We start from the raw sequence: 26,837 nt of genomic DNA on the forward strand, positions 1-26,837 counted from the left end.
TATCCAGAATATTCTAAGTACAGTAGTTACCTGTAGGTCCTTATAGGAAAAAAGTTGGATATAAACCTCATAAAATCTCATAGTAGTTTTCAAACTCTTGTTCCTCTTTGCTCTAAATTGCTACATCTCTGCACACATTAAAATGATGTCACAATGCTGCCTGGACAGATGTAAGAACTAGGCTGACAGTACTAGAAAACCCTTTTTTTTTCCCCCCCCTTTATTCTCTTGTTCCCTACAATGAGCACCATCTACCTCTGGTTTTGGGAATCCTGAGGCAGTGGCTTGGTATTTAATTTATTCAAACATATGTTCTCTTCTGACATGATACTGGTGCACATGCAGACTGTGCCAGATTAAAAATGAGCACTTATCACATCTGTGTTGCTGGAGAATCACAGTGTGACCAGAAGAGCTCATAGTTATCATATACATGCTGCATTTTAATCAAACCGACAATTAATTTGGATTGTCTGTGCAAGTTTGTTATCAGTAAGGCTTTTCTTTCATCAGTGTAAATCTGAATGGTGATTTTTATCACTGCAAATGTATTTTTAAGAAATGACTTGAAGTAATAGATAGGAAACACATTGCACAAAGCTATTAACACCATTAACTCCCAATATGCTTCAGATTCATTGTAAACCTGAATTAACAATACAACGAATTTTTAGCTTGTCTGCACAAGATCTAAAATTTTAAAGTACATCTGTGATGTAGATATAACTCTAAATTTGCAAAATGGAGAAGCCTTCTCTGAAGCTCTCAAAACTGTGCCTGTCCTCTTCCAGCTGCTCATGAAATTTTAACAGCTTGGCCAAACTTCTCAGCCTTTTGGCCTGACTGGTCATAGAAAAGAAAACTCTGTGGCCAGAAATGACAGTTGGCCGCTGGTTATTTAATCACTTTTTTTAAAGCAGTCTAAGCCAAGCTGCCTTCTTCCTTTCAATCCAAGCCTTTCTCTTTGCAGAGCACACCTACTTTAAAAATTTGGTCTATTCTAAAAGTTTTTAAATTTCTGTTCTTAAGGCAGTGTTGGAATTCAAAGAAACTCTTCTCTGGCTCATTATGTAGAAGGAACCTGGGCAAGTTCTACCACAAATTTAAGCCACATCAAGCAGCAGAAACTGCAGTAGTTAGGAAATGCCCAAAGTAAGCATTGTTCTTTCCTCAAAGGATATGTCCAGGGTATGTCATAGGAATTTAATTTGGATGTGGCGTATTCATAGAGGTTTTTAAGCTGCCTCTACCTAATAGTGGGTTATGCCTATTAGTCTGGAAGATTTTGAGCCGAAACCAGTAGGCAATTGTGACTTAGCACAAGCTAGATATTTTAATTTGTTTTTAAACTTTATTTTATAAATGAACTGTGTCTAGATGGTCATCATGCTGTACACTGTAGAAATTCTTTCTCCTGTTAAACTGCAAGATAGGCAAATAAACTTGGGCAAAAATGCCAACTATCACTCTCTACCAGGGAATGGCAAGACCTAGAAAACCCAGATGACAGTGAGCTGTGGGAGGGGAGGTTGCATCTCCACTCCAGCAGTGCAGCCATTGAGATCTGCAATTGGATAGCCAGGGCTGTGGATTTCTCACAGTTCTTGTGCTGGTACCCTGTTGTTACAGTTCAGGACTAAGCTACAGACTTTTCTTGACATCAAAGGAAATATTTACATCAGGCTGAAGTTGTGCAGCTGTTTCCAGGCATAATATCTCTGCAGTTCCATTCTCCAGTGCCAGCTGGTTCTTATTTCATGAGCTCAGACATTGCTTTGTGGGCAAAGGCTGTTCCAGAAAGCTGTTGCTCTGGAAGTCCATGTCCACTCCGTGTCTTGCAGTCACCACAAGAGATCTGGAAATGCAGAGACAAGCAGTCGTTGTTATCATGGCTGCTCTCATGAATCATTCAGCAAGGAATGTTTCATGGTGTCACAGGAGCTGGCCTGAGAGCTGTCTCTGCTTGGCAATACCATGTCAGGTTTTTATTTGGCATGTGCTAATGTGCTGAGAGTCTGAGGATCATGTCACCTGCCTTGAAGGTGTTGAGGATCTGGGATGTTGATCACTGGGTGCAAACAGCAGATGGTTCTTCATGATTTCTGTTGCTATGCCTGTGATGCCTTGTCAAGACTGACCTAGAACAGAGACCAGGCAGAGCTAAAGGATAAAGCAGGGATTTATTAAGAGGATCTCCTCAATGGATCCTCCTTGGGCAGCACAACCCAAAATAATCACACAATGCACGACTGCTCATGAGATCTCTCACTTTTATAAATTCTGCTCTATTTGCATATTGGAGTCAGTTGTCCAATTACAGCTTTAGGTTATGAAGTCCTATCCTCCTTGTTTTTCTCTCTTCATCCCAGCAGTCTTTATGCTCTTGGGCTGAGATTTGGATTGTTTGTCCTTGGTGCTCAGCTGGAGCAGGAATTTTGTCTCCCTGCTCTGTGCACAGAGCTCACCGTGCCCTAATGTAAAGCCCAGACCCACACACTAAAGCAGCACAGAATCTGAAAAATAGAAAAGCTAAACCTGAGGCATCACCTGTGTGCCACCAGCCCCAGAAAACCCTGAGGCAGGATGTAAGGCAGATGGGGACGGGTGAGCTGGTTGTATAGCTGTGCTCATATGTGGGAGAGCATCCTCCTTCCTGCCCCTCCTTTGTGTCCCCCCCTCACCTGACTCTCAGTAAATGCAGCTGTTAGTTTGGCAAGGGCAGGTACTACAAAGCAGTTACAGCAAAGGCATGTCTTAAATCTCATACAGGCAAGCCTTTGGATGAATAAATCAACCTCTGGTGACTTCTTCAACCCGTAGTTTTCACAATGACATTTGAGGCTTTATTCGTGGGTCCACAGGATCTCATTCTCTAGACTTAGCCCTCTGAAGTGAGCATTTACATGCACTGCCTTGTTTCTGTGTGTTTTGAGTTCTGCTCTGACACTGATTCTTGCCATTTCCTTAGGCAATAACATAGATAGGTTTCCCTGTAAATTACTTAGGACCTGAAAAACTGATGGTGACTGTGTGATAGCAAATAAAATGTTCACTGTCACTGATTTTTTTTTTTCCCTACATTCTGGAAATTTGCTGTTCTTGAAACACTAAAAATTATTTGAGTTCTTGTCCCTCTCAGTGTTAACCTGATGTGTGGAAACACTCCCCAGAGCTGTGTGTCCAAGAGCATGATCATAATGATTCTGTGGTTTTGTTGGTTTATTTTAATAAGTATTTCTCTATGCCAAAATTCAGACTTTAAAAGTTTGTAGAAGACTTTCTTACTCTCTGCTCAACACTTTTTTATATGGTGGTAAATAAAACTTTAACTAGATAATAATCAGCAACTGTTTGCTGTGTTGTAATCAAAAGAGGACAATGGCATCCTGTGGTAATAACTAGTTCAAAAGGTTAATTCCCTTAAAATAAGGATACTTTTTCCAGCCATAACAACAATAGTATGTCTTGTATCTTGCTAGTTGTAATCCACACTGGAAGGATAACTTAAGTCTGGGTCAACAAAGTTTGGCCTAAGAGTTATGTTCCAAGTTAATTTCTCACTCATTTGGGTAACTTAACCTGAATATCAATACTGGTTGATTTTGTATGAAAGTTTGCTTTTTTTCTCACCAATATTCCATTAATAGGGAATATATTTTTTTAACAGATGCAAAGAAGCCCCTTTTTCCCACCTCCCTGTACAGAAAAATAACATATCTGTACTCAAAGCAATAAAGAATACACTGTAGATAAATTCATACCACAGCAATGCAGCGTAAGGGTTCCATTAATGCTTTAGTGATATTATCAAGCGAGAAAAAGGCAAAATGTATCCACGACTCTTACTCTGCTGGGTCTGTAATGAAGCAATGTTGTAGCATCTGCTGTATTTTTTTTTCCTGTAGTCATCAATTGGTGTATTGTGGAGGTTAAAAAAAAATAAAAAATTTCTGACTTTTTTTCTCTATTTTTTTTATTATTTTAAGTAAGTCAGCTTCCTTTTGTTACTCTTGTGATGTACTTCTCCCTACTAACTCCAAGAGCAATATGGAAATTGCTAATATGACAGAGAAATATGAGCTTTATACTGTGGAAAAAGTGGCTGTAGCAATATATCAGAAATTATTGAATGTTATCGGTCATAGCACAATTTATTATTTCACCAGCGTGCTGTGAAAAGTTGCTCAGCCAACTCAGAGCTTTCCTACTGCATTAGTGCTGTCTGGGAGTTTAACTGGTGGCACTTTGCTAAATGCAAGCACAGTAATTATTTGCACATCAGGCCCTCAGATTCCCCCCTCCCCACCCCAACCCATCATCTTAACACACCGTGTGCACGAGAATTTGATTTACCTTTTTTATTCTGGACTCTGTATGGTGAAGGCTTTCACAGGGAAAAGATGGCTGGAAGATATAAGGGAGGGCTGAGAATTTGGAAAGTGTCTGCTCTGCACTTTGTGTGCGCTCCCCGCCAAACTCACGTGTAGCTCTCATTAATGCTAATGGGATTTAATACATGCTGCAAGAGGAAAATATCCTCATTTATTTTGCACTGAATCGAGTGGGTAGCAAAAGTGCTGTATTGACAACTCTGGAGCCCTCTATTTATCCAAAGAACAGGCACTGTCAGAATAAGTTCCTCTTACAACTTTGGTGTCTCAATCCTCTTGTGGAAGGACTTCTGTGGCACACATGCAATGCATAAACTTTCTCTTCAGTATGATTGAATGATAATGCCAACTTTTAAAAGGTCTCCTGCTGTGCACGTGTGTATAATAGTCAGAAAAAAAAACCCCCTCTCCACTGAAATTTCTCACAGTAGTTTTATTAAGCTAAAAAAATTGGGGGGAAATGGAGGAGGAAGCTCTTTATTAGAATCAAGACTATATTGTGTTCTTTTGGCTGAGGTAAAGTTAGGCATAATTATATGCAGTTTAACATGCAGAAAGTCACATTTCATGGAAAATTTTGAGTTCTTTCGGAGAAAAATATTTGAGCTGACTTTCCCTTTTATGGAAAAGTGTCTTATTTACCTGTTTATTTTTACTGTTGTCCTGACTCATCTAAGCTTGATTGATTGATGTTATTTCCATTGAACAGACAGGGAAGCTCACTTAAGCTTTCAAAATCACATCCCATCCAGGACTTTACCTCATTATTTTGTTCTTTTGCATCACTCCCTGCCATCAGAAGTCTGGGTAGAGTCTCTACCTGGCTGGCCTCACATCTTCCTGTGTGATGATCTATGTAAAATATATTTCAGAACAAGCAGCTATCAATTGTTTTACAGCAACTTCCTGTGCACTGGTTGGAATGAAGAGTTCAGGATTGAACGTTGTTGTTTTTTCCTATCTTTGGGCTAGAGGAGGAGGCTTTTGAGAGAGTAAAACTTGGTGAGGAAGGAGTCAGCATGCAAAATACCACCAGGCATGTTGAAAATCAAGGGTGGCGTACATTGACTTGACTCAGGTTCAAAAAATGTTCAGAATTTAATTTGAGTCCTACTACCAGGGAATTCCTTGTTGAAAGTGTGTCTAGGACACGTTAAGGTTTTGCCTATCCTATTTTTCCTTTATCCTTTGTTTCAGTTTTTGGAAACTGAAATAATAAAGGAAATATTTCTGAAACATTTTTCTCATTGTTTCTCATTTATACCCACCTACCACTGGATTGTGACTTTTATAGGTGTATAGGTATTTTTTTAAACCTCATCCTGGTGTCTAAAGAAAAATCTGACTTCTAGAATCTCATTCTAACAGATGTGTGCTCTTTTCACCTTCAGGTGCTTAGTGTAAAATGGGTCCTATGGAACAAAAAACCTTGAGTTTTCATTTTGTCCAAGCTGGTGTCTCAAAAGTGGGTTCACGTAAACAAAAAAATAAAGGAATCAGTTTGACAGTACCACTATCTTTGGGAGTTCATCTTGTGAAACATGAACCAGATATTATTTAATATTTTTTTCAGTTTCTCTTATTTTGTTTCATCCCAAAGAAGTGGTTGTTGCTTAGGTAGTAGGCAAGATATTGGAAAAGGGAAATGATAATGTAAAACTAAGGTGTGTTTTGAAAGTTGGACACAAGCCTTTCCTTTACCTTTTCTTCTGTAATGTTGCAGTTAGTTATTTGGGTCATTTAGTCAACCTGCAGATTTTGGAAGGGAGACCTCATTGTGAAACTGATGTTTTGGTTGGTTGTTGGTTGATTTTGGATTTCTTTTGAGGGCAATCTTACTTAGTCATTGAACTGGATCTCTGCTGATACTAAAGTTGAATCCTGCTGAGCTCCATTTCCAATATATAATTCAACAATAAAAAAAATAAAATAAATCATGCTTTCATTTGAGAAAAATGTGTGGTTGAGCAGAATTCAGACTTGTAGTGCAAGGCTTGTTTGCAAGGCTTTTTAACTCAGCTAAACAGTTCACTTCTGTTCTACAATTTATTTAATTAATGTTCATCTCATTAGTAGGGATCTATCTTAGCCATCTACCATTATACAGTAAATTGCTTTAATGAATTCTGTGATTCTCTCAAAATTCCCAATCAGATGAGAGGTCCTGCTAATGTAATAAGTCAAGAAAGTACAGCTTTGGAGATTCATTAGATTTTATTTCATCTAAATTGTCTCTGGAAAAACTCTGAGAGCAGTGCAATGGTCAAAAGGGGCCATTAGGAGACCTGCTTGTTAGAGAGGTCCAGAAAGAACAAAGTTGAGTTTGGTTTTGAAATTCATTAGTACACTGCTGATCTTTGTTTTGTTATGAGGTGTTTTTATTTGCTGGTTTTGTTAGTTTTTGGGGTTTTTTAAAAATTTCTTTATTATGTTTGAATTCCCTTCAAAGTAGGCTGTCATTTTTAGGTAAAATAAGAGGGGAACAAGGTTTGGACAGTGTTGCAAGGCAAGTCTACGAAAGGTGTTTACCAAATTTGTCATGTTTTCCAAGTCCTTCCAGTACACCCTGCAAGTGCAGTTCTGTCTGTCCTGCTAACTGTCCCTTTCTTTAAGCTCTTTGATGCTCCTCATCCATAGGACAGCAGAATGATGCTACAATCATTTCCCTTCAGCAGCAGGAGACACACTGCTGTATATTATGCCCTTTAGCTAAAAGAAAAATTGATTCTGTCATGTATGCATTTATATGTCATCTATTTTTTTTTTCTGAGGAAATTTTTAACTTTCTTTATGAGGCTGAGGTAGAAAATAATAAACTATTGAGATATATGGCATGGTTCTCTCGTCTTGGGAAGACTGTCCATCTTGAGCAAAGCTAAATGGTGATTAGAGCTCTAGGCAGGTTTTCTTTGCTACAAAAAAAGTCCATTGCATTTGTGGGGAATGCGTTCAGTTGCCTTTTTTTTTTTTAAAGAAAAACAATGTACCAAGTATTTGGAGTATTTTCCTAACTTAATCCTGAATTTGCGAGAAAAACATCTTCACAAACAGCCAAATTTTAATCCATGTGCTGCTAGAAGGTTTATTTTAATTTTTTTAATTTTTATTATTTACCTTGAAGTAGGGCTACATTCTCTCAAACAGCACAAGTGCCTTCTGCTTAATTCACTGAGCTAATCAAGCACCTGCTTTCCATTCCTGGCCTGTCCTGTGTGATCTTTGCTATCTCAAAGTCTGTTTCCTCAGCTTTCAGTTAGAAAAACTGTGATAATAGTCACTTTGCCTCACCAAAATGGAAGAAAAAATATAGACTGATGGCAAACAGAGTTTGTGGTGTGGAGCACCCCATAAATTCTGAAGAATACAAAATGTAGGCTGCATTAGTGTCCTCATCCAAAAGGTGCTCCAAAGACTTGTATTAAAACTTTGACTTATTGAAGTCTTTCAAATAAGAGTAATTAGTTTTCATGGGGTGTTGAACATTGACCAGCTTCCTTCATAAATAGGGACCAAAAGTAAATTAAATGCTCAGAAGTAATTTTCTTGAATTACATTATGAAATACACAAAACTCAAATATTTTAGTCCAGATCCACTGGTTTTGGTTGGTTGGGGTTTTGTTTTCATTTTGGGGGTAGTTTTAGTGTGGATTTTTTTGTTTTTAATGAAATGTACTACTTTTCTTGGTGTGATGACTTCTAGTCCAGATTTAGGTTCAGATGAATCTCTTTTGTGGAGGTAAAAATGATGGCCTGTGGTCAAACACCCTGTTTTAAACACCCTGCTCCTAATTGAAAAAATGTTAAGTTTCTACTACTAGCTCTATAATTTTGATATTTCTGTTTAATCATTTTTCTTTTCAAGTGTAGATATTAATGTTCCAACTTCTTGTGTCATGAAGGTGATGGGCTCAGTGTATCAAACTTGGTTTTTTCCAAGTTAAAGTCTTTATTTCTAAATCTTTTGCAGTTAATTCCAAATTCATGATCTTCAATTGGAACGGAGGCAAATATGTGGGGTTTTTTTCCCCATGTTTGTATTGCATTGATTGTAAAGAGTATTTACAGTAATTTTGCAAATTAGAGAAAAAAGGTACTGCAGACTGAGGTTGAAAAAATTAATTCGGTAACTCTGAAGCAAAATTGATCAGAATAGGGAAATTGTAACATCTATCTGTTATAGAAAAAATCTTTAGGCGGGAAAATCTAACCAAACTCAGAAAATTTGTTGCCAGCACTCTTAGGATTCACTTGTAATTCCTGAGGTTGATGTCTCACATTCCATTCCCCTTGGTAGTCAAGATAAATTGCATTTCCTGGGATTCCACACAGCTTCTTGTCATATGGAAGAGAAATTTGAAATAGTGAGAGCTCCAGATCACTGCCCATGCTGGGAAGTTGCAGTCTGGATAATATCCTCAATATCCAGTCCAGGCTGTCTGATCCATGTCAAGCAGGGACACCTCTTGCAAAATCAAGATGCACTTGCAGAAAAAAAAAAAAAATGTCACCCCAAGAACTTTCTAAAAGTATTTCCATTAACCATTGTTCAATAGTAAATTTGAATCCTCTATAATGAAGGATAAATGGGCAAACAGGTAGACAGAAAGGACTGAGAATATTTGTATGCATGAAGAAGTGGGCAAATACCTATTTTCCTACAGTGGAACTCTTTTTGTTACAACAACAGAGGACAGGGTTTCTGTGAAAGGAGATTTCTCTGATCTAGAGGCAAATCCTTTTTCCAGGATAGGTTCTCTCCTTTTAACTTCTATCAGGATCATGTGTGTCCCTCTGACTAAGAATCCCCAGTTATCTTTCCCTTTTTTAATTTTTCATTTTTAATAGTAGCACTTCATATTACCTATAAAGAAAAGTGAACTGAGGTTTTTTTCAAGAACATATGTTTATTTTATCTTAGTATGTTAAACTTTAAAAAGTGGTTTAGAATTAATTCATTGTGGAACCCTGGGGCTATGAACCACATGTCACAGGTAACCAAATTAGAAGTCCATGGGTTATGAGATCACAAGCCCCTAGAGAAATATTTAGTGGTATGTTTACTTAATATCAAACAGCATGTGAAGTTTATTTATTAATATGCCTGCAGGTTCCTCTCTAATCCCACTTCTCAAAGATGCTCACACATAGATAGGAAAGCCAGGAGGGGGTGAATTGCCCTGGTACTATTTCCATCTAATAGAATAATATATCTGTTAAAGGAAAAAGTTAGGGTACAGTACATACCTTCCTGACCTTGACCAAATCTCCAGTCCTGGTTTACACAGGAGCCTGTTGTGTGCTGTTTACAGAGAGCAGAAAAGCACATGCACAGCAGCTTCCTCTTAGGGTTATGAATCTTTAAGTAAGAAGAAAATTCATTTTTTAACATAGTCAGAAGAGGAATTGCTCTCAGCTAAGCAATGAGAAAGGATGGGTGAATTGCTTCCTCACACCATGCTGCAGTGATGGAGCCTGGCGGGAGGAATTCTGCAGGAAGGAAATCATTTCCCTTCCCCTTGACGGTGGTGGAGCTCTGGTCACCAATCCTATCCCAGCCAGAGGCAGCAAACCAAGGACTGGCTTGGTGCCACCTGTGCTGGGGTGTCAGGTACTGCTGCCTGTCCCCTCCTCACCTGTTGGGTGTCACCCACAGCCTGTGCAGATGTGGGAGGTGTGTTCTGCACAGGGCTTGGGTGCTGCAGGATCATATCCATCAATACTGGGCTTGTCTCTGCTGTCCAGAACCCCCTGTGTGTTCCTTAGGCAGCTTTGCCAAGGACAGAATGCTGCTCTGCAGCTCTGGGTTGTGCTCCCAGACCTGCCACTAACCCACTGATTTTTATGTGTGTCTCTGTATCTAACATTTACCACCTTAATGAAGCATTTGTAGTTTTACGGACAAAATTTTTTTACAGAACCACAAGAGGTACAAGAGTGATTTTTATCATATTGCTGACGAGCTGGGAAGGATTGCTTGTGTTTGCCAGAATGACTTTAGCCTTCTTGGTCATTTAGCATCCTATTTATGCACTAGATAAAACATTAGGTCTAGGCATTGTTAGGGGAAAAAAAAAATTGCATCAATGCTATCCTTCTCTTGTTCAGTCTTTGCAGCACATCACTACCTTAAATGTTAATAGGCAACTGCCCGGATTTCCTCTGAGTTTGTAATTATTAAGCTCATAATAAACCTGAAAATTAAAGGTGAGAGAGATATTTTTATGCTCTTGTTAAAATGTCAAAGCTTGAGAAAGTTTTACAAAATGCTGAGCTCTTTGTCTTCTGTGTCAAGGGCTATTACCAGAGTAGGTGCAGAGACAATCTGGACACCTGCAATCTTCAGACAGATTCCATCAAGCTGCTATCTGTTAGAAGCTGCAGTGCTTGCATTTGGATTCAATATCTAACAATAATGTGGTATTTTATAAACATTAGTGGGCCTGATGTTGCACTGGTCAGCACAGGTAAAAAATAGGTACTTTTGGAAAACAAATAAAAAAGGAATTGGAACTGTCTCGATAAATAGTGCAAATTGTAAATTTCCCAAAGATGCAGTTTTTTGCTCAGGCATAAGAAAATAAAGCTGGCAATTACAATATTGAGGAATTGCCCAAGCTGCTTCTGCACTCAAGGCCTAATATTTACTTGACAATAGCTTTATATTATTATATTTAGCATTGCATCCTTTTAATATGTAGAATTGCAAATTCTCCTTTCTGTTGCATTAGAAAAAAAATCTTACCCCTCTGTAAATGGAGTAAACCCTTGCATTTTCTGACTCTTTATATTAGTGAACTTCTCTTGATAATGCTTTAAAGACATAAGTGGCATATTCATGTTTAGTAGAAGTAGAGAAACTTGGTTGAAGTCTGGAAACTGATCTTCACAAGCCAGTGTCACAACCTTTTTTTTTGGTATGACCTTGACTGAGGCATATGCTCTCTCTCTCTTTTTCCTAAGACCAGTGCCCTATAACCACAGATACAGGAAATATAGGAGTTCTGAAATGTGATTTCAAGGAATACAGAAACTCGTGCCTCTGAAACCCCATTTTGATGAAAGACATCATTGTTCTATTGTTAAACACCTGTTTCAGGGTGTCATTTTTGGCAAGGATGCTCAGTGAATATTGATGTTTAACACTTTCCACGTTTTACCTCAACTACAGAACTTGGTTCCAAACAATATTGTATTTCATCCAAAAATATTTCTTAAGTGACAAATACATATTTTTGAGATGAATAGTGAAAGCCAGACAGACATAACCACGTTTAGCTATTGGAAGAGGTGACCTGCTTTCCACAAAATAGAAAATACTTTTCTCTTTTTTTTTTCAATCTGTGGCTGCTGAGAGCATTTTGAATATTTAAACTTGGTGCCAATGCACATAAATTTGAAGTAGGATTTGTTCATGTGTAATTGTAGAGTAAAACGTGGCTGAATTGCCAGGTATAACTAAGCTATTATAGAGTAAAAAGTTGAAGGGGTGCAATTATAAAGAGTTTCTTCTCATCCACAATTTACCTTCTCACAAAAATCTGGTTTTATTTTTGCATTTGCTGTTGTCGTTGTAGTGTGCCACCTCACTCTGTGAAGTATATACTTTTTCCATGTGTTTTCTTTTCCCATAATTTGTGGTTCTTTGGCTTTCTGAGTTTTGATGAGCTTGCAGGGGTTTGCAAATCTGCCTTGTAATAGTTATTGATTATTGTGCACCTTGCAGCTTTTGTTATCAAGTCTGGTTTTGATAAAAGGAAGGGTTGGTGAAGTAAGGGAAAAGGCATCTCCACAGATGATCATAAGTGGATTAAATTCTTCTGAACTTTTCCTCTTCCTCCACTAAAGAGAGCCCAGTTTTGCCATGGCTTCCCAACATTTCCTGCTTATTTTTGTGGACATTCTGTTAAAGAAGATGGGACTCTGTACTTGCTTTTACTCAGCTCATATCCACCCCAACAAGAAAAATTAGTTTTTTTTGCCAGAAACTTTCCCTACTGTGCTATCAGAAGTGGTGCTACAGGCAGTTTTGGGGCTGGAAATATGGACTGAGGTGATTTCATGTTGGCTGGCTCCTGATCAGACAGGTCACAGGCAGAATTGTCTGTTGGTCTCCAGAATTGTGCTTTGCCTTTCAGTTGCTGATGTGGCTGCATGCTTCATCCTTTGGTTGTTTTGAATTTGCACAGAAAGTGGAATTAGGAGCTCCTCTTCAGACTGGGATTAGCTGCATTGCATCAGCATCTAAAGAGATAGAATGAAAACCTATTATTCACAATAAATTAAATTTCTAATGAAAGCAAAAAGAACCATCTTAAGAAAAAATTTAGATTTTTTTTCTGAAGCGGATAGGAGAGCTCCTTTTATCTTTTGTTTATACATTAGCTAGACCATCTAGAGCATGTCATGTGTGATCTAGGATAGATGCTTTAGAAAAATACCTTAAAGATCTCAGAATTCTATTTGAGCTTGTATGTGCAGACAGACTTAGCTTGCAAATAGAATCTGTCTCAAGGAACTCTCAGCATAATTTCTGTCTGTCAAGCACCAGTATTGAGACCCCTTAGATGTTCTGGAATTTCCATTTCTGTGGGAAATTTCAGCATTTCTATGATAATACAAGAATTTTACCTTTTTTTTTTTAAATTCTTTAGACTAGAAATACCAAAATAGGTACTGATCTGGTACTTTTCCATTATGACATACACTCTCAAAGAGATCTGGAGTTCAGTCTAATCCATTTTTTTGATCCAGATGTATTTGTTCTCCTGAAATACATCTGAGCCATACAATTCCTCTGACAAACCAATACAGCTCTTCCTTGCTGGTCAATCTAAGTTGCACAAAAACACAGATGAAGATGGAGAGCAGCAGGAAGGTCAGACTGCTGTAATACTTCAACATTGGTCCAAACACAGATTTCTTCTCTCTGATTACTTAGTTAGCAACAAATGGTCATCAGTTCCCTCCCCAGAAACAAGTTTACAAGTTTTAGGGTTTACCTCAAATGCAATGTAATTCAGAGTTCAGGCCTCAGCAGAGCAATGCACAAATGGTACAGAAACTACAAGTTAAGGTTTTTTGGTTTTTTTGCTGTCTTTTGCAGTAACTATTACAGACCACATTCTAATGCACTGATTCAGCAGTGAGAGATCTTTACTAGCCCAAAAACACCACAATGACTTCACAGTGACTGTGTGCAAGGTGTAGCATCACAGGCTGAAAATGGCTTTCTGGGTGAGGTGTTATGGTGAGTTAATCATTTGAAGCAGCAGCAATATATGGCATGATAGGGAGGCACTACACTCAAAATAAGAGAGATAGAAAGTGTCATCATTAGTGTGAAATGCACAAAGTATCATCCTGTAACTACTAGTGTATGGAAGCTTTACTCATCAGGTATTTTTAAGTCTGATTTTTTTTTTTTTAAGTCTCTGCAAGCAATGCTAAGATCTTTTCTTAAATTGAGTGGCGAAGTTGAGAAACTTATACTGAAACAGAAAAAATATTTTTCTCAAAACTCTGTTGACAAATTGATTAATTCTTCCTACAAAACTCGAGATGACAGAACTACTACTCTTTCCAACTGTATCAGTCTAAAACCTGCCCTGAAAAATGTGTTGTCAGATTCCAAATATTTTACATTTGGTTAAAGAGAAGTCTTTTAATTCAAGTTGTTTCCATGTGAGAGAGCTTTACCAATGATTTGTTACATTTCACATACTTTAAACCTTCGTGTTATGAAAACCCCACGTTGTTCTACAAAACCTGTTAAGGAGGGCATGACAAGTTGCTGGGGCTTTTGAAATTACCTGGTGAATAAGCAAAAATTTCAAAAGATCTTTTAGCAAATAATATGGCTTTTAGCTTTATAGCAAATGCTTTGTGAGTTTATTTGCCAAGTGTAGTTAAGCTGTAATTATTTATGATAAAATGTTATGCAAGACTTAACTGAATATTCCTCAGAGTAGTTTGCACAATTGAGAAGTGCAATAGTGGAATTGCCTCCTGCTGTTCTCAGTTGTAGTTGTACACATTTATTCTATGCCTGCTTTAGTTTTTAAGGTCTTAGTGACTGTAGCACTCTGCTATTAAATTGCGATATTCCAGTGTCAGAGTCTGAGCTCCAAGCTGAGTCTGTTGTGTTTGAGACAAGGTTTGCAAATGTTATTGTGTGCAAAGTAGTTATTGTGTATGATGGTAATTGTTAATGGGTGTGACATGGGAAATACATATTAGTGCATCATGTATAACTCTGGGTAATTTAGCTGAAGTGTAGTAATTACAGCTTTGGGGTGAATTTTGTCCCGATTTGTAGCTTATAAATAAGAACTGATAAGAAGCTTTCCTGACTATTTTCCAAACTTTTCTGTTGGGAAAATAAAGATAGGAGACTCAGGTATCTAAACCCAGTTGTCTCGTGCTGTTTTAGGGGCTACAGGTCACAAAGGATGCCTACGTATAGACTGCATGTCCCTTAGCAGGAAATGGAGTGCTGTGTCCTTTTGGACTGGGGGATTGTAGGTTAAAAATCCCCCACATCACTCATTTGAGTGACTAAAATGATGCTAAACCCAGGCATCTCTTGAATGAAATATTTTCCAAGTGTTTGGAAAATAGGTGTGACTTAGTTTCTAAATGCATGTATAGATGACTGATTTTATATCGTCTCTCTAACTTTTTCAATACTTGCTGTTATATTAGTTTTGTTATATAAATTTACAATTTCATCTTATAAATAATTTTAAAAAAAGTTTTTTATTCACCTTCGGTACCCAAAGATAAATTATCCCTAGGAGGCCGTCCTTGCAGGAAGCACAGCATCCATTTTGTGCCTCAGTTACCCTTGCCTTATCCAGTGGAAAAGCAAACTTATTTGGCCTTGTTTAAAGTGTAGTTAAGGCAAGATAAGTAATATGGCTTTCCACAGTCTGTGTTTAATGGATTGTAACCAAGGTCCCCTGACAGCAAGTTTGTGGCTTAACCACAAGACCATTGTCTTCTATTAAAGAAATGTTAACCTCAGAAGTGAAGGAGTCTGTAAGATTTCTTATCTTTCAAAGTCTGGCTTAATGAGCTGTGGTGTTTGATTTTTCAGTAAAGAGGAAGGCACCATGGAGGAGCCTGCAAAGCAGTGAGAGACATGGGTTAAACAAGGTTTTTCTTTGATTTCGTATTAGTGGGTGAAGATGGTGAGATGAGGTGTTCGTTTCAGGAAAAGTATTTCCTCACACAATTCTCACATCTCTCTCTCCATCCTGTGTCTGTCTTGCTGACCACTGGGCAATCAATAGTCTTGCAATGAATAGTAAAAGTCTAGGGTATTGAAATTTAAAAAAAAAAATTCTGTAAAGATAGGGGAAAAATCTTGAAGGTTGCAGCTTATTGTTATCACTAATATCAGAAACTTCCCTGTGGAAGCTGGGAGTTTTATTTAAGATCTAGGGTTTGATGACTGCTCTCTTTAGCCCTCTTAGTTCCATCAGCTTGAGCAGAGTTGTTCAACCTCAGAAGCCAGAGAAGCCCATGAGGAGATACAAGTGACTGAGAGCTGGCACAGTTTACTTGCTTTTAGGGAAATGTATTTTAAGATTATTCATCCAGCGTAGCGTTACCTAAAATGGGCTTGCCCTCTAGTGTCAGGAAAACTGAAAGGTGATCTCACTTTTATTGGTTTCGTGTCTCAACTATTCTTTCCTGTTTCAAGTGGTGGAGCTACTGCTTTGCAATCTAAGACTTGTCAGGTCAAACCAAAGCAGGAGCCAACATCTCAAGGAGCTCCTCAGAGGTTACCAAGTCCTATCTCTCTGCAAGTGAAATTTGAGGAGCTTGCTATTTTACCCCCTTGGTGATTAGTGGGGTTTTCAAAAATCTCTTTAAAAATATTTAAGTGAGGAAAGCCACCAGACTTTGAGCTTGTTTTGTGTTTGTGTGATTAGAAGGCAGTAGGTGTCAGGTTTGAATCTCCTGTAGGGTAAAGATGCCATCCAAAACTGGCAATAAAGAAGATGGAGGATTTAATGCACAGTGGGCTTGCTGTAAAAACTTAAGACTATAATCACACTGCAGTGTTTGATTCAATATGCTATAAAGGGACTCTCTGTCTTCAACCCCCTGTCTCCTCCTTTGGAAAAAGCCCAAATCCAAAACTGTCAGAAGTAATGACAGAAGGAATCAAACCAGAAAGAGCAGGTCTGGTCCAGTGGAAGGGACAAAATGATCCTGGCTGATTCTGTGGCACAGAATGAGTGAGGTGACATCTGAAAACAGGGCTGAAGACCTTGTGGAAAAAGCCTTGGTCCCATCCTCGGTTTGTGTGAGTTTTTCTTTGCAGACCAAGCATTGCTGCCCATGAGAGCACCGGCTGAACTGAGATTTGGCACCTCTGCATGGAGGAAAAGTGTTGCATTAAGTGATAGAAGAAAGAGGTAGCCAAATAAAGAGGGCTTACAGTGAGGCAATTAATTACAAAAAAAGCTGTTTTCTGCAGATTTTCCCCAAAATAAATGAGAGAGAAGATTCAGGAGATCAATTCTAGTGAGGGATGGCCTGTACTTTTTGTGCGATCATTGTTTGTATGGCTGCAAATGACATCGTAGAGGAGGAAATGTATGATATGCATCTGTTGTAAACTTGAATTGAATCTGAGGCATGAAATCTGGGAGAAGGAGGAGGAAGATATGGAAACATTTTAATTCCTTGGATGCAAAGTTTCTTTCCAGAAACATAGTTCTTATACTGATTTTTTTTTAATATAAAATAAACTTCTCATTTCAAATTGCCACTTACAAAAAGTTATCTTTGAGAGACACAAAAATTTCACTAACCAAATAAAAAATTATTGAAACTTTATAATAAGTGACAACTAAATGTTTAAGGTAAATGAAGTGATGCAGAAGACAAATTTTTCATAGGGGTTAGAGGAATAAGGGAGCTGAGTTTGCATCTTGGTGTGTTTTATTCGGCTTTGATATAATGCATTATTGGACCAGTGCTGCTCTGTAGGGACAACAAGGCTCACAGTAGGGAAAGTCACCAGAAATTGTTTTATTGTTTGAAAGCTACAGAAAGTTCTGACCCAAACCTCTGAATTCCAGTTCTTCCTTTTTTATCCTCTTTTCCTCTTCCTCATTTGTCTTCCTTCTGCAAATTCCCCTTTTTCTTTAAGCTTCAATATCCATTTATTGTTTAGTTTATTTTAGTTGTAAAATTGAGTTATTTGAGAATGAGGAAAAACATAGCTATGGTTGGTTAGAACAAGAATTCATGTTTGAGAACATTTGTTTCAGATTTTTAGCAAAAAAGAAACCCAAAAATGAGTCTTCTGAAATAAGATTTTTAAAAATGTGAAATTGTAGTCCAGAATTTAATTTGGTTAATTTCTGATCAGTTTATTTTGCTCATAGTGAAATGTTGCCCTACATATATTTATCTCTTTGAATTTCATTAAATATCTGTTGAAATGATATAGTGTCAAATTATCAAATAATCAATATTATTATATATAAAGAAAATGTTGCTAGATCTCTGAAAACAATAACCACAGATTTGAACTGACCAGTATGGACTTCTCTAGGTTTGAAAACAAATGATTTTTTTTTAAGTAGCATTTTCCTGCAAAATTTAATAAAATTTCTTTCTGTTTTTTGAGTTGGAAAATGGTTCTGCCAAAACCAAAAATATTAGGCTGGTTCTGGTTATATAGAGTTATCATTGACTAGAGAGAGGCCTGGGAAGGGGAAGAACAGCAGGAGGTTTGGTTCATTTTCTTGTTTTGCAAGATGTCCATGATGCCTGTTTGCCTAAGCTGGGAATGCTGTTCCTCACCTCTACTCTCAGGTTGAAATATCCAGTCCAATAAATTTAAACAATGAGTTGAATCTGAACTAAGTTTTCTCTATCCATGTTATTTGCTCTCACCACACAGTAGTAGTCATGAGCTCTATTACCATGTAAATTTTCTATTAAATTAAGAGAGTTGTTTGAAATTCTTATTTTCCTTTGCACCTATAAGAAAATCATCACCTTCCCTTCTGTAAGTGGCTCAGTATTCAGTGCAGGGACATTTCCCCTGTCAAGTCATTGTTTTAAAAATCTCTCTCTCTCATTCCTTGTCCTTTTATTTATGATCTCGCTACATTTTTTTATCTGTCTGTGTTTGTTTATTTTTTATGTGACATTCAATGAATTTGCTCTACCTCTGTCTTTTTAGTACTGGCTGATGTTTTATAACATATTGATTCCCAATATTTTAAACTGGCCCACTGTTGGTATGAGGATCACTCTGGGAAGTAAGATGTTTACATCTCGCTATGAATAGCAGATAAATGAAATAATAAAGGTTGTCAAAAGCTGGGAAATAAAGTACACTGCGTTCTTGTTTGCTCTCAAGGATATATGGCTGTGCAGCTCTGAACTAGCAAAGTTCAGAATTCAAGGCAAGTAGTTATGGACTCCAGTTTTCTATTTAATTTTTTTCTTTTTTTTTTTTTTTTATAAAAGAAGAACAATAGCAGTCTCCAGGACTATAATTTCCCCAAAATGTTGCATGACAGTAGTGGCTTCACCAGTGCTTTTTTCCTATAGTTTTACAGGTAGTTCCTTTATAAATAATCTATGTTCTAATGAGCACATAAATGAAGCAAACAACTTTTTCCTCATTGTATTTGATCCTGTTGACTAATTAGGGGAGGAATATGCAGAGATATTGACACAGATTTTACTCGTTTCACTTAAAACTTTCTCCCATATAAAGGCTTTTTTTTTTTTTTGCAGTCATTTTAAATTGCAACTGTTTCCAATTGAGTTTAATTCCTTCTGGTGTTTACTGCAGTAACATTAATCATGATGAACTCATCCTGTATTTAATTTTGATGCAATTTCAATATATACTATTTGTGAATTAAAATACTTATTTTGTAGACAGTGAAAAATTATTTACTGATTATAGCACAACAGTGTGTGTGTGTAGATATAGATATATTGTATACATTAAGGGTGACATGTAATTTAAATCTGCACATTTTGCATTATTCAGGAGTTGCATGCCAGCTGCTTTTCTTTTGTACTTTGTGATTAATTTCATTGTTGGTAGATTTTATGTTTTTTGAAGAGTCTTTCACAGAACCTACACAGGATTCAATGAAGAGAATTTGAATACACAGTTGTCAGTGGTGTTTTAGCCTGATCTACAGCACCAAAGTTCAATGGTCAGAGTTACAGGATAACAAGGGAGGGGGAAAAAATGAACTGTGGCATTATTTTCAAAAGAACTTGATAGACTTTTATCACATAACTAAAAATAATTTATTCTTCCCCTCACCCTTTTTTAATCTCCACAGCAATAGTTTGTCTGCTTCATAGAAGCAAATGCCAGGTAGGGGAGTGCTTTGTCTGAATTTTGTGTATGTTTTTCCATGCAGCCTTCAACTCTGAAAAACGCAAAGCTGCTCTGTAGGGCTGAAGAGTTCCAAAGCTGGACTTATCCAGCCTGTTTTGTATATTGCATTTTTGCTTGCTTTGTCAGGACAGCTTGAAATAAGAGCACGTGGAAAGAAAAAAAAGCAAGTAGTAGTAAACATGAAAAAAAAAAAAAACAAAACACAGCTCTCAAGCACCAGTAGCAATTATAACTTGTAAAGTTCTGTCTTTTTGTTTGTTTTCAAAAGCAATTTAATAAACTACAAAATTTTGGAGTACGCTAGTCAGGGAAGTTGCAGGTAGAATTTATACTCCATTTCTCAAAAGGCGTATATTCCCCTTTTTTGTAAAGCATTAAGTCCCTCCCTTAATTAAGCCTTCTGGGGTTTAAATGTGTTGATCTCATTTTAAACTGAGCTCAGCACAATTAGACACACTGAGAAGATAGCAGATAATCAGCACATACAAAAACATTTCAGACATAAATGCTTCATCCTGCCAGGCCCAAAATTACTATTACAGTTTTTAGATTTTTTTTTTTTTTTTCCTTTTTGGGCATTGAAGTGGGGGGAGCAGGGAGGGGAGAAAAGAGAAAGGAAAAAAATTGATTATTTTCAGCTCGTCATACATCTCATTTGTAGTGGGTCAGACCTTCCCCATTCACAATTACCACTAGTTAATCTTATCAGAGAAAAATTCAATTACATTTATCAAGGTTATTCCATACACTCAAGTTATTGCCTCGGAAAAATCGGGTTTCAGTGTTAAGAATGTCAGCATTGTGTATGTGTATGGGGTTTGGTTTTCCTCCCCCCATCTTCAAAAAATAAATAATTAAATCCTGCTTTTACACTGACGTTACTAATATATAGTTATAATAAAGTAATATTTGACAGCTTTGTAAAAGGGATCATTAATACATAGATTATGGAAGTTTAGGAGGGAGGCTCATAACTGTTAATAGACTTCAATTCTCAGCCTACACTGACATTTTAAAAAATCTAGTTTCAAATTTGATAACAGATTACCAGCTAGGCTGGGAGCCAGCCACCTGATTAAGGCAATTTAAATGCTTGCAAAGTGGTGAGATTAAAATCAAATAAGTGCCGATTTTTTCCCTGCTTCACTTATCTTTTCCTGGATTCGTTCCTTAACTACCAGGTGGCAGAGGACTCTGGGTAATTTTCCTCTGCGCCAATTACCCCAGGATGGTTTTTAGGGTGAAGCAGAATAATTACTGCACTATCAATCCAAAATGGGCTGCTTAATGTGTTTAAGAGAGATTTTGAGCCTTAGCAGGGAGGCTGCCTGGAGCGTGCTCCGCTCGCGGTGCCAAAGCGCGCTCGGCCCGCTCGCGCAGTTAACTGCTCCCGGAGAAGGCAGCACACACCCAAGGTGAAAGAAAACAAGGAAAACTCCTGGGAAGCTGCAGCAAAGTTAATGAGCTGCTTCCAAAGCGTGGCAGGCTGCAGTTGCAGGTGGCTGACAAAGCTAGGCAGGTTAAGAAAATAATATTTATCACCCGGCTGCCAGGATCGTCTTTATCAAAAGTCGTTTTGAAATCCGTACGAGGCGCAGAAAAATGGGTTTGAAACAACGACAAACAACAAAAAAAGGTGCATGGGGGATAAGATGAGGAAGAAAATGCCACCAATGAAGCAGCGTTTATCCTTGGTGGGTCATTTGCAAAGCTGGTTTGATATGAGGACACATGGATTTTAATTTTTTGTTGCCCCCCTAAGTAGGAGGAAGGATGGGTTTGTGATCAGAGTGCACAAGGGGAGAGCTGGGCTGTGCCACGGGCTGGCTGGGCACACACCAGAGCCCCGAGCTGCTGAGGGAGGGGGTGCCTGGCTTCTGCCCCATCCCTGCTTTGGTTTTAATTGGTGCTGTGCTGGAAAATGAGGTGCTCTCCAGATGCTCCCCCATTGATGCTCTCTAGATGGGAGCCAGCTACCCTCCCCCTAATCCTGGGGCTGCTAGAGAGAAATTTGGCAGCAATTCCCCACTTTGCAGCACGGGGAAAGGAACACTTGGTGCAGCCACGGCACGAGAAATAACTCGTTAATTATTGGTTCATTAAAGCATTTGAAGATCGGGGTGTAACGGCAATACAGGAAAGCTCAAGTGCAAGGTGAAGAAGTGGTAATGTTCTGCCATCAAACTGGTGTGTGGTGGGGGAGGGATGGAAGAGGAGAGCGGGGCTTAAGCTCAGCTGAGACTCAGAAATGACATTTCTGAATAGTATACTGTAGCAGCCACAAATTAAGTATTATCTTCCATCTGGTGACTCTGCACTTGATTTCTTTAATTATTATTATCTGAATATAAATTGTGAGTTTTAGCCAAGGATTCTGGAAGGTTGTCGTTAGAAACAGAGAGATAATTAAAAAAAAAATCATTATATTTGCGAAGGGGTTGCTGCTGTTTCTTGCTTTTCAGAGATTTGCTTACACAGTTTTCCATACAATCTCTATCTACTTGATGTACCAAGCTTTTTTTATTATTTAATGAAAAATTGATCTGTGCTCTTGATTAGCAGATAGCTTGGATAATGTGAGTTAAAATGTTCGATTTTAAACAGAAAGTCTCTATTCTAACATTGTTTCAAGGTGCTCAGTGACCTCAAGTGGACTTCAAATACCTCTAAAAATCACCAGACATTCCATCAAGATATTGATTGAATATCACCCTCCCAGGAGCACAGGGTGTGGGTGTGCATTTGTGACTACCCATGTAGTTTGTGGGTTTATATTGCAGTCCAATTTCCTATGCAAAACTGTTTAACTGGTGCACCCACTCCCTGCTGCCTTTCTCCAGCAGATCAGTGCCCTCCCAGTTACGGGAAGGGAAGGGGAGGAAGATCAGCTCTGTGATTTAGATGGCAGTTTTGAAGCTGACCCTGTTTTACATCACAGGAGCCTCACCTGCCACTGCAAACCTGTTTGTGTCCATCCCGCCAGATGTGACAGCTTATGCAGAAGTGTGTCTTGTAAGACACAGGCAATCCATTTAAAGATTATCACATGAAACCATATTTACTTCAGAGGCCTGTAATAATTACACCTTCACTTGAAAAATCCCTGGGACTTTAGCTGCTGTGCCACAGATTTATACTCAAACATTTTCATTTGATGCGCAAAGTGTGAAGTACTCTTTAGTGGCAAGACAATTATCTGATTCTACTAATAAATGAATGCACTAGTAGTCATTTTTAATTGAACAATTATAGGATATTGCACTGTCAGTTGATTATAGAAGTCATTTCATAAATGTCAAAAATCTCTTTAAACGAATTATGGAGCTCCAAAATAACTCCGGCAATCAGCCAGCAATAACACAATAATCTGTTTACCCTGTTGTCAGGCAAACTACCACCAGGTTTTTTTCTCCTTTTTGAGGGGGGACTGAATCTTAAGGATTATACTCCTGCTCAGGCTGTAGCAGCTACTGAGGCTTTGATTAGCACAGATCATGAGTGTTGTCAAGTGCTGTGACATGTATTAAATAGCAAGAAAAATTAAAGTTGTTTTAGAGAGGCGTTGGTAGCAAACAGGAGGACAGATCTCTTCTCTGAGCAAAGAATTCTAGTGCAAGTCTGAAAGGTGCTTCTGACATGGTCCAGTTTTCTGATGCATCAGTTGACTTCAATTTTTGTTTTGATGTTGAACACAAATACCAATCTTTTTCTGTAGTTATGGGATAATGTTTCCTTTGTTTTCCTTGTTGTATGTATAGATAAGAAAGAGGCCAAGTTTCCTTCTCTGTGGGAACACCTGTGTCCATGAATATCAGCCGCTCTGATATCTGCCTACTCAGACAAGTGACAATCAGAATTTGCTTCCAATTTTTATGGATATAGCAGGTCCTTACCTAGTGGATTGGATCCCTTTCTTTCCTGGAGTAGGAAAATTCTCTAACAATCCCAAGAGCATAGGCACACCTGCAAGGATGGTTCCAGTCATACAAAGATTTACTCTGACCAGGGAAAGGTAAATAGAGAACACCAAAATAAGTAATCGTGGTCCATTGTTGTGGAAGAAACTTGTGCTTGCTGAGAGACAAAGAAAGGGGAAAGTATTTCAGACCTTTTGCTTTTTACCTAAAGAAATTCAGAGTGACTCATAAGCTTACTACTAATAAAAGGCTTTGAAATAATATGCAGGCAAAGTGGAATCAGAGGTAGAATGTTAAGAAATAGTTTTTGGAGATTTCGCTTTTGGAGATCTCACTTTCTGGAGATTTTTTGTATGTAGTCAGATTGGGGGCTGTTGGAGTTTACTATCTTAAGTGCTCAATTCTAGATAACTTTGGTCTGAATAAATTTAACAGGATTCCACCTCTTAAACCATTTTTGGAAGTCTGACACCTGGTTCTAAAGCTGGTCATCCCTAAATGAGTGATCTTGAAAGAGTAGATCGTGTTTGGGGGGCTGATGGTAATAGAATAGGTTTACTGCTAGTAAGTGACAAAACCTTTAATCTCTTTTAATCCTTAGCAATACATGGAAGATACCTGCAGCTTTGGGTCTGTTTCTTGACATATTCATATTTTCAAATGTTGAAAACTGAAATCCTCTGAAATCAAGCTCAGAGTGGGGCTGACAAGAATAAGAGAGGTATATTCATAGATGGTCTGGAGGCTGCGTGTGATGTTTTGAGGCAGGTTTCACCATTGGAGCAGGAGAGCAGTGGCCTTCTCTACTGTCTGTGCCTCTTGGAGGCATGAGCTGGCACAGAGGGGAGTTTTGGCAATGGAGCCAGAGGAATCAATGCAGATTCATTGTGATGATCACCCCGTGCAAGCGAGGTGTGCCTATGGCCGTCCTTCCAGCTCTGGAGTCTGCAGGGGTGGAACTGGACGATATTTGACCTGTTATTCTCATTTGCCACATGAGGACTGCCTGTTGGAATAGATCAGACACAGAGAAGCTGATGGGAGATCAAAGGAGTTGTCTGGGTGTGGAGCTTGCTTGCTAAACTCTGAGCTAAATAATGAATACTCATGGTCATGTGCAGTAGTTTAAGTCAGCAGCACTGCAGTAGCTTAGGAGCACCAGCTTGGCCGCACCTGGCCCTTGAAATTCAAGTAATAAACCCCAATTTTCTGTCCCTATTAGCAAGTGAGGTGTATACAGGAGAGATTGCATCCCTATTTGTTGTGTATTTCCTGAGATAAATGCTTCTGTATTATTAAGATTTACTATGCTGGCTCTAAAGGATAGACTGGTCAAAAGACTTTGGTTAGACAAACAGAATAATGAAAAAGAAATAATCAGATATTAATAAGGAAAAGGCAGATAGTCAGGATTAATATTTATTTCACTTCTATTGTGAGATTTTTCTATTTATGGTTTAGGTAATTTAAGGTAAGCAGGATGGTATTTTGCTTGATGAGACTGTGGCCCAAAAATCTGATGATCTGCTTCTTCCCTGACTTACACCTGTGTTACCATGTATGTCTGTGCCAGCTCTGTGCCAAACATGGACAGTTTGGCAGCTTCCTCACACACACTATGCTCTGAATTTAACTGACTGCACAAAGTGCAAGGCAGTCAAGAAGCAGCCTCTGACATTTTTAATTGGCATTGAATTTAAGTCATCATTAATTATTCTGCTTTAAAGGAAGCTTTATTCCTTTAAACTGCCATGCATGTTATTCAAGACTCTTGCAGGGATCCATCCCTGGTATCTGTCTTGGCTAGTAGGATTAAGCCCTTATGGCTAGTAGGTGGCTGAGACCTTACCATATGTTGCTGGTAGACAGCAGCAAAGCTTTACCCTGTGATAAGCATACTAAAAGCAATCTGTTGGGTTTTTCTATTTTTTTCCTTTTTATATAAATAAATAAATATATAAAATACACCAGCACGTGGTTAATCAGTATTGGTATTATTAAACTAACTTGTAAATAATTTGATTCTCCCAGGAATCACATGAGTTGTGCTGTGAGTAAGTTTAGATTTCCAAGGTGCCACGGTGCCTCATTCTGCATTGACGGAATTGAACAGCATTAACCTTTTCACTTACACTAACAAAGACAAGTTAAGACAAGATGTGCTATGACTACTGCACATCTATGTTTTGTTTTTGCCCAGGGCCCTGTACAATTACCCAGCACTTCAGAGCTAATATTGGTTGGATGTTTGCCTTCCCCACCCCTTTCGATATTTCTACAAAACATCATTTTTCAACCAAAAAATAACCAGTTACATAATAAATATGTTCTCTTTAAGAAGAAAAAAAAGGCTAAAAATATATCCCAGGCACTTTAAAAGAGATCTAGAAATGAAAAAAACAGATTGTGCAGTCCACTTCAGCTAGCACTTTCTCAATACAAACCATTCTGCTGTTAGTCTAAATTCCACAGTGCGTACAATCTGATATTGATAGCCAGGAAACACCATGCTGTGCATGTATTCCAGAAAACAAGGAGAAGACCAGACAAAGAAACCTATTTTATTTTTCTTTTAAGGTGCAGGTTCTTTACACCTGTGTAACTAACTAGTTCAGATGTTATCAGTATTACTTGATGTTAGCCAGCTGTCATGGTGAAGGACCAGGTGTATCTGCAAAATCTGGCTGAGAGAATGGTGGTTCCTAAACTGCAGCAGATCTTGTGCCTTTCTTGGAGGAACTGAAATATTTGTGTGGTGGACAGCAAGCAGGAACACTGGTTTGGCTCACAGTATTGCTGAAATCTATCATTCTAGTCAGATGCATCACAAAAAAGTCTCTATCTCTACTTGTGGGCATCCAAACAGCTCCCTGTGACATAAATGTCTGTATTGTAAATATATCCCACCCCTTTTTGCAACATTCTTCAGAGACTTAGTTTAGAAGAGTGAATAAAATCTTGATAATGGGTGAATTAGCACAGTAAACCAATACATTATTCATTAGGTAGTTATCAAAATATCACAGTCTTGCAGGGAAGACAGCATTTGCATATTCTAGGATTGACCACTGAATGCCTTTCATAAACATGAGAGAATCTGCCAAAATCTGGGGAGATTTAACATAGTGCTT

At 38.1% G+C, this 26,837-nt stretch overlaps 1 long non-coding RNA gene across 1 annotated transcript in view; it reads left to right on the forward strand.

The window, feature by feature from the left end:
* The first annotated feature begins 21,831 nt into the window (after window positions 1-21,831).
* LOC141728938 (uncharacterized) overlaps window positions 21,832-26,837 on the forward strand; it is a 56,777-nt gene continuing 51,771 nt past the window's right edge. Inside the window, exon 1 of the long non-coding RNA XR_012580195.1 lies at window positions 21,832-21,943. This is a non-coding gene — a long non-coding RNA (uncharacterized LOC141728938). The remainder of the gene's footprint in view (window positions 21,944-26,837) is intronic.

Source organism: Zonotrichia albicollis, chromosome 4 (assembly GCF_047830755.1).
Source record: "Zonotrichia albicollis isolate bZonAlb1 chromosome 4, bZonAlb1.hap1, whole genome shotgun sequence".
Taxonomy (NCBI): domain Eukaryota; kingdom Metazoa; phylum Chordata; class Aves; order Passeriformes; family Passerellidae; genus Zonotrichia; species Zonotrichia albicollis.